The sequence below is a fragment of the Lytechinus pictus genome, chromosome 18 (genome assembly GCF_037042905.1).
Source record: "Lytechinus pictus isolate F3 Inbred chromosome 18, Lp3.0, whole genome shotgun sequence".
NCBI lineage: Eukaryota > Metazoa > Echinodermata > Echinoidea > Temnopleuroida > Toxopneustidae > Lytechinus > Lytechinus pictus.
In genome coordinates, this window is record NC_087262.1 from 23165631 (window position 1) to 23175278 (window position 9648).

The window sequence follows — 9648 nt, forward strand, 5'->3', positions numbered from 1 at the left end:
ATACAATATAAAGATTACAAATATGCAGACAGATAGTGACACCTGTTATTCAGACACGCCCAATATTGCTAGAATATATTTGGCATTTTGTCAAAATATGTGCCCTTGTGAATATATGGCATACATTAATTAATTGATCAGTTCAAAAGCTGCATACTTCCTTCCTATGTCATTCATTGACCCAGTTGAGGTCAACAAACCTCTGGACCCTATATCACAAAGCATAGCCATTGATCACAAGGCTGATTTATCATATATAAATATCAATTGCATTGATATTTATATATGATCAATCGTAAAAATCAGTCCAGTGATCAGTTGTTAGGCTTTGTGTTACCTGCCCTGGGGCCCGTTGCAGAAAGAGTTGCAATCAAACGCATCTCTAAAAAATCATGCGCAACTTCATTTTCAACCAATCAACAGCGCGCATTTTGGACTTGCGATTGATTTTTTGATTTGCGTTTAAACGCAACTCTTTCTGCAACGGGCCCCTGATCTGCATATTGAGGTTGAGATGGTTTTTCTGAGAGGAAGGGCTGACTGGTGTGGTGGCAATACGTGTTGATGCGTATATACAATGTAGCCATACAATGTACGAGAAACAATGATTGAGCATACATGTACAAGTGGTTATCGGTGCAGCACATTCCCTGGGGACGGTGGGGCGTTCAATAAGAAATGAGAGCTTCACGGCACCATCAATGCGGCTCTTCAAAATGCTAGTTCATTTGAGGATCCAATTATGATGTAGCGACTGGGTATGATTTTTTTGCACCTTTGCCCGTCTTTAGTCTTGGCTTGGAGACTTTTTGAGTATAATGAGCCAAGGGATAGAAAAAATATATTTAGAGTCACAGTCCATAGAAAAAAACATAGTGCTTAATAGTGTTATGCATACATGTACATGTATGTACATGTACATGCACTGTACACTTGATAATCTGTACATGCAAAATAATGCCATTTGCAGAATCTACTTTCATTTTCCTCTGTGTATTTTGTGTACTCCTTATCACGGTCTCTATCATAATTACTGTGTAAGCATGAAACCAAATACCGGTAGGCTTTATTTGGGAAAACATTCTTTCATATCCATTTCCTATTTATTATCTATGGACTTTACACTTAATAGTGCTTCTCAATCACCACTCAACAAAATTCTAATCTCATTAATCATTGGTGTCATGGAATAACAAAAGCAAAGGTCTGTGTGGGTAGACTACTGTACTACTACTGCTGTTTAAAATTCTACTCCTGTATGACTCATCTGAATAAGTAGTGAATACACATCAACATGGTAGACCAGGGAATACCCTTTCTAACCAGCGATGACTCATACCTGATGGAATGCAATTTCATTCATTTTTTTTCTCCAGCCATAGTAGTTGGTGTGAGGGAATCCCTTGGCTAGTCTCTGTAAAAGGTGTTTGACAAATTTTTTCATCGCATGCTGTGTGTTGTGGATGTTTTTTAAACAGATTTTTATTTCTAGTTGATACCTTGAGTTTGTTTTGAATTTTGGGTATTTTTTGTTCTATTATTTGATCTATTTTTATTGATTCTTGAAATGATATGAAAAATTTTGATATTTAAAAAATATTTAGACATGATTTTAAATTAGATATACAAAAAAGACATAATGGATTTTTAACACAAAATAAAATGAAAGTATATTTGTTGTTAGACAAGAGCTCAAAGTTTTTTTTTTCTCATTTAACTGAAACCTATCATTGATCTTCACAAATAAAGGCCTACATGTATGTAGGCTACAATCTTCTGTACAGGCACAGATAGAGCAATAAAAGAATTTTTTGATCTTCAACATAAGGAGATATTGGCTAAGATTTTGTCTAAACCTGAACCCATGAAGTTATATCTGTCTCTGATGACAAATTGGGTCATTATTAAACTAACAGTAACAAACAAAATCTAAAACAGATGCTGCCTTCAAACCATACATGTACATGTTTCTCCAATGTCAATATATTAGCCAAAATTCTCTAAGTACAATCTATATGTTTTTTTTTGAAAAGCATGAATGGTTTTTACCCAAACACTTTAATAATCAGAGGATTTAATTATTTACACTTTGATATAAGCATTAAGCAGCACTTGTAGGCGTACATTTTCATTTTTGGTAATTTATTAAAAAAAAAAAAAATAATGATTAGCTTCTCTGAGAGGGGATGTGTTTGGCTACAAACATTGCCTAGTCTTGAGGCACAGACCCTAAGTGGTATTTTTATCAACAAGTGTGTCTTTGTTTCATCAACAAACAAGTGTCTCGAAAAATACAAGTTCCAATTTGCTCTGTTAATTCAAGTTATTGAGAAGTCCTTCTGCAATACAGCCACACACAATTCTCATTCATCTCATGTAGTCTGAACATTCAGACCATTGTAGGGTTTCCAACATTTTACACCAGTGTTTTGCGACTACATACAGATCAATCATTGCCTATGTTTAACAAGTGGGTGGGACGGCAGTTCATACAAACGGTGTGTATTCATTAATCTCTCATTAATGATCCGTCCACCAACTATGTTGAGAAAGACACGGGCATTTGTACTTGTAGGTATTAAAGGGGAACTGGAGACAGTGGGGTGTGAAGCCAAGGCTGAAAATATCAAATTTTTGACATATTGAAAATTGTCATTCAAGATGAGGAGTGGAGCTCTTTTAATTATAGATGAGTATCAAAGTTTTATTACATGTAGTTTTCATCACTTGGCTACATTTGTACACACAACCTTCATTTCACAGTCTAATACAATATATGATTGTGCGTTGTTTTTGCTTCTTTCTAATAAAGATGCCCAAGGAGTGTATGAATTAACAGTTCAGCAAGACTGAAAATATCATATTTTTGACAAGCTGAAATTATCATTATATCAACCGAGCTCGTCCTAGGCCCCCCCCCCTGCAGCTCAAAAATAATGGTGTCACAGTCTATTGTGCCATAACTGAACAATGTAAAAAATATATATATTGAAGTGTTTGCTGCATTATGTCTGTAGAATTCTTTTTAGAGTGGTTCTCCGTTCTGTATAATTTGATATCCCTAATTCCATGAACATGGACTGATAGATTAATATATTAATGCAAATTATGCATTGTAAAGCTATACCCACCCATCAAGCTGTCATGAATTATCTGTCTTGAAGCGTCGCTGATTGGAATCCTTCAGAAATGAAAATCTAGAGGGAGATTTCCCTCCTGATGAGAGACCAGGGGAGTGTTTCATCAACATTTTCATCTGACAAGTTGTCAGATCTGACAACTTTCCTTGATTTTGATTGGCAGAGAGGCATTGTTCCTATGGTAACTGTCGGATAAAATGGGACTTGTCGGATAAAACTTCTGACAAGTCCTTTCATGAAACACTCCCCTGGAAAAAATTAATGCAGCTGGTGATGCTAGAATTAATGATTTTAATCATTTTGCAAAACAAACCTTGATATATATTTTTCATTTAAGAGAAAGAGAGGGAGAGAAACACTCAATAATATGACAATTAAATCACTTCATCCTTTTACTTTTTGAAGAACTATTGACAGACAATGAAAAACTTTACATGTAGTTTGTTTGAAATCCTCTTGACATTTCAACAAAAGCTACATGTAATTGGGTATGTTATTGTAACAATAATAGTAGAGGGCATATATTGTTCATGTCAGCCTTTAAGTGTGAAAAAGAAAGGTTGACATATAAATTATAATATTCTTTATACTGTAACACATTTTAGTTGAACTGTGTAATCCTTTTCTTCTTAAATCTTCTTAAACATGTGTGCAGTACATGTACACTGCATTTAGATATCCATTTATAAAACACCATGTATTTTAATTACTCAATTATACTTGTGTAATAATGAATTATAAACATTTGTACTTCACATACATGTACACTGTACATGTACTTTACATGCAAGCTCTCCTAACTGCAATAAAATGCAGTACAATGCAAACAAAATATATGTTTGCATTCTGCTGGCAATTGATTGCATTATTATGGAGTTTCATATCAACTAGCCTTGATAGCTAATTAATCTTAAATTAGAGTCAATACACTTTGTAAATCCAATTAAAACTGCCACAAGTTGAAGCTAAGACCGCCTTTTGTGAAGGCTTATGTACCGTACATACACGATAGTCTGGTGATGATGCCATAGACAACTTGACAAGTGGATTTCATGAGCATATTTGACTGGTTTTTCCCTCTTTGTGTGGCCTCCCGACATAGAGCATATGTAGAGAATACGAAGAGCTTACTACTTGGTGCTGCATTACGATTTTAATTATCATTCAATTTGATGTGGAGTTGGCGTAGCCATTGGCTTATCACGTACCATTCAGCTGCAGTAGTGTGCGTTTCCTAGAGGGGAAAGGAAGGATGGAGTAAATGAGATTGAGAGATGGTGGGGTGAGGAGATATTCTAAGAAGGGGGGGGGGGTGTATGGAATAGGGTGGGAAGGAAGGAGGGTAGGGTAGGTTGGAGGGGTGGGGTGGGGGTTGGGGGAGTGGGACTACATGTACATGCAGGCCTAGTAGATGGAAGGACAAAGTAATATGAGATTGAGAGCAGGAAAGATGATGGTGTGGGCCAGTGTTGATGATATTCTGGGGATGTACATATAGGGAGTAGGGGATGGGCAGGGAGTTGGAGGGCTAGGGGCATGAACACTACCTGAAAATACAGATTATTAAACGAGATCGAGATCCGGAGAGATTATATGGAGATATTCTAGGGGGATGGGGGGGGGGGGGGGGGGGAGGGGCGAGAGGCATAGGCATGAAAGTACATGTAGGACATGGATTCTATAGATTCATATACAGATCCAAAATTTATTGATTTAAATCTAGACAAACTGGATTGTTCTCAATTTTTAGATGCAAGATCATTTGAAAACTATTTTAGATTAATCGGGATTAAGAAAAGTTGTGTAGATATTACATGTATTTAAGGGGTTAGGCAAGGAAGGTGGGTCCTGCATAGATTGGTTGAGTGATCAAGGTAACATAAGGGGAGAGGAAGACTGATTTTGCTTAAGATTCAGATAGAGTGATAGAGTTAATGAGCTCTTCCATGTTTTTGAGGTGTGTAGAAGGTCGTAGGCAATGTGAGGGGGGGGGGGGGGTGCTGTTACTTTGTTCTTTCCTGATTCTGGGGGCATTTGGAATTAACGGAGAAAGGCCAATTGAATTTATGCCATTTGAATGACAGATGAGATGGGAATGTTGAGAAGATGTGGTATTAAGTGTCATCACTCTTCTCAGACTTATAAATTTACTAATGGTTTATAGTTAACACTATGGTATATATATATATACTCATGTTGAAGATATTATTTGTGATGAATAGGCCTATGTACATTGTACAGTGCATCCCTGAAAAAAGGAAACTGAGATTCTTATGTATTTTTCCTCCAAAGGCAAATGAATTATGATATTTCATTTACATAATCATTCATATAATTCAATTATTCCTCTTTGCTTTAATAATAATAATAATAATAATAATGGATATTTAGAGGCGCTAAAAACAAAAAGTACCATAGCGCGTACAATGTATGAATAATTTAACATGAATAATAATTTAATAACTACAATATTCAAGATAAAAAGGGAAATTAATTATTTAGGGAAAAGGTATGTCTTAAGGGAAGATTTGAAGCCAAGAACACTGGAAGTATTTCTTATTGAAAGAGGGATAGCATTCCAAGTCTTGGCAGCTGCTACAGCAAAACGTTTTTCGGCAGAGGAGAGTTTTGATGCCTAATATGAGACAGACATTCCACGCATTAATTAGCAAGACCAGTTTGAAATTTTGAGGTCAAAACCAGGTTGCGCAGAAAAATTGGACATGATTGGTTCGTGATAACGACCACCGTGCTTATTTGACGATTAGCTCAATAGCATTTCTTTTTTATTCTTTTTAAAGTTTCTCTCACCGATCCCTGAAATGAGAGTGGATTCAGATTCACACGTGAGTTTCTGCGCAAATCATTTCTGATATGCCTCAATATTTACAGTTTGTAATCTGCCATGCATGAACGATTTGCTTAGCTGATTAGAGATGAGATTCCACCCTTGCCATGAGTATCAAATTCATAGTAAAAACATATTTAATTATTGTGCAATCTATCTCTGAAAACGGATTTCCTTTTTTGTGGGACGCACTGTATATTGAAAAGTTGTTCAGCTCTAAACAAAAATTAATCATCATTTTCAAATTATAACTCAAAATAGGATGTATTTGCATACTTATATTATAATAGTGAACATGGATTGAGCCCTACATACGTATTGGAAATGACCTCGGTGCATATTGAGCATTGAAATACTCAATGACGTAAGAGCCGCAAATAGAGGAAAAGTCGTCACACGTAGGGGGGGGGGGGGAGATGGGGAGAATGCAGCACGGACATACTGGTCGCCTGTGTGTGTACTAGCCAACATGTGTGCATGCCTGCTTTACGCAATCAGTGAGAACACTTGTCACAGAGACAGTCAGGTTCATAGAAAGTCCACATTAAAATGCAAGGGACTATTGAATCCAGCATCCAAAGAATAGAGGACTAGAATAATGCAATTGAGGGATAGAGTACATAATGGAATAGAAAGGAGATGGGGATGCGTTCCGTAGCATCCTCCTCCTCCCGCTCGCAGAGTGCGGAGGCCTCATTTAGCCAACGACCATGGAGCAAATTATTTAAATGTGGCAGATCGTTGTGTGCATGCATGCCTTTGCATCCCTAAAGCTCAGTCTATATTTGTTCTGTTAGCTCAGGCTCTGCAAACAGTGTGTAGTAGTACATGTATAGTGGCGTTACCCCACGAGCCACGCCGTGGATGCTGATGCTGCTGCTAGTAGAGGCTGGCTGGCGACGACGATGCGCTGCTGCTTCGTTGGCATTGTGAGGGGATGTTTAATTATTAAGTAGTGTAGCCTGGGGGAAGGTTAACACCAGGAGATGGGAGAGTTTGCTGATGAGCTTCTGACCTGCTTAGCCAGGATATGCATGCATGGCACCTGTACGCTACCAGTTGTGGTAAAAACCTCAAAATGAGTTCGAACAGAATCCAATAAAATTACCACCCAAGTGTTTGTAGGCCTATATATAAAAATATGTGCCAATTGCTCTGGAAGAAAATGTGTAATTGCTTAGAAATAAACAAAATAAGCACGGAATTCCATCAATTATCAGGTATTTTTCGAAGGAATATTAATACACTGTCCCACATATGCTTTTTTGTGTTAGTTATCATCAGAATTATCGGTTTTGAGCTAAGATTTCATGAATTCACAAAGATAAGTTTATATTAATGTACCAGATGTAGATCAATGGTAATATTGTGACCATTACCTTTATTTAAGAGACTCTGTCATGAAATACAGGTGTAATAATTTGCTTCAACAACTGTCTTTTACCTTTAAATCCGGCATGAACCATGTTGTTTGTTGGCTTGACTAATCTACAGTGTATATTTCATCTGTTAAAGTGAATCCACTGGAGTTTTTAACAGGATTGAAACTTCATTCATAAATCAAACCCACTATCAAGATTATAACGTCAGTTAAAAATTGAATATGTTATTAGATAATAGTGGGGTTAAATCGAGGATAAATATTCATTTATTAAAATTAAAATCAAACCTGCATGTACATGTATGCACATCAGAATTATTTCAATAAGATATAGGGTGCGTTTATCCGCCACTTTTTAACCCTAGAATCATGATCTGAATCATGATTCAAATCATGATTCTGCATAATCACGATTGCGTTTAGTCGAAATTGAATATAATCATGATTAGAATCACAAACATGAAACACGAAAAAAGGGGCGTTTGGAAAGACGTTTCTGCAGAATCACGTATGAAAATGTTCGAATAAACGATATCGTGATTACAATCATGATTCTATGACCTCACTGTTGTGTCGGGCTACTTTCGGTTTGACTCTTGCCAAGCTCAAGGCGCTCTAAATGCTCATTGTATGTACATGATTATGTGCTACGCGTGCATTTCTTGTCATGTTCAAGGCTTTTGTTGTGATTCCCATACACATTTTATTGTATATACATGTATCTGCTTTGCATTTTATGAATTATTAATAAATTGAATTGAATTGAATTGAAGTTCTGTGTTGGTCATCGCATCGTCCACTACTTTTAATTTTTTGGTCATGTCTTCAACTTCAAGTTCTAGTAGATGAATTAACTGGACAGACAATGATCTCAGTTGTTGTTGAGTATACAGTATCAAATTGGATCTACGCTAGATTCACTTCCGAACACCATTTTGGATAAACTGACAAGATGAATAGAAGCATATGGACCCTATATGATAGAAGTAAACAAAATGAGGTATAGACTGAATTCTGGAAGCAAAAGATTTTTCGAGAGCCGAAACACGTGCGAAAAACTTCCTCTGTCAAACTGCGCACTACATGTAGTAATGCGCACTGGATTGGCCCGAATCTGAGGAGAAACAGCATTGGAATGAAGGTCGTCTAAACGCTGATTCTGTGATATTGTGATTCATGTTTGTGTTTTGAATCATGATTCAAATCATGATTCTGGCTTGAGGTCGCATAAACGCAGCCATAGACTAGTTCAACAAGATGATACATACATGTAGACTACACTTGGGTGCTTGAAATTTGAAAATGGATTACAGTGTTCTGTTTGGAAATTTACAATTACACTAGTACCAAAATTTTTGCTATTTCATTTTGCTTATTTCGATATGAAATAGAAGAAACATTTGATTTCCTAGGGAAACATGAATGTACATTATTACAATAGAGGTACATGTATAAGAGGTCATAAAGACAAATAATATCAATGAAAATTAAATGTATCAAAGGAAACAATGGCATGCAAATGAGCAATTCAAGCATTATTTCATACTAGAATTTATTTTAATTTTATTATGATTATCAATTTATCATTATTATCTTAAGTTTGTTTTACTTTTTTTTTTTTTTTTTGGGGGGGGGGGGGGTTATAGGAGATTTTAACCTACATGTCCATTGTACAATACACCTACACAACATCAAGAAAAAATTATCATTATTTTTCAGTTTCAAAAAGTACTTTGCTTGTTCACATTCCGTGGCTATGATTATTGTTGTCGTACATGTAGGTGTTGATGGGCCTCAGCTGATCAATAATTGTCCATGTGACTTGAAGTGAATATTTAGCAGCAATTATTATTATGATTATTATTTACATACCACATGCTTATCAAATAATTCTACTATTTCAAGAATGTGAAGTGTGCCTATGTCAACATATGTTGCCTTGTTTACACAATGTGGGCCTGAAAGTGCATTCAGATTATACATGTAATAGCCAAAACAGAGAACTTATCAACAAAGGACTTTGGGTGTGTTTATACCTGGTTTTCAGAGGTTAGATTTAGCGTTTTGAAACGTACACAATGTACAGTACATGTACATTGGTAAATTTAAAATTGAAGATTATTCCTGCTGATACTCATCTATTTTGCCTATGACATTGCCAGTCTAAGAAGTTGAGAGATTTCACATTGCGCAATATTTACATTATGTTTGGCAGAGGCGTTGATTGGGGCAATGTGTACATGTACATGTAAACATGTTTATACATAGCTCTGATTGAA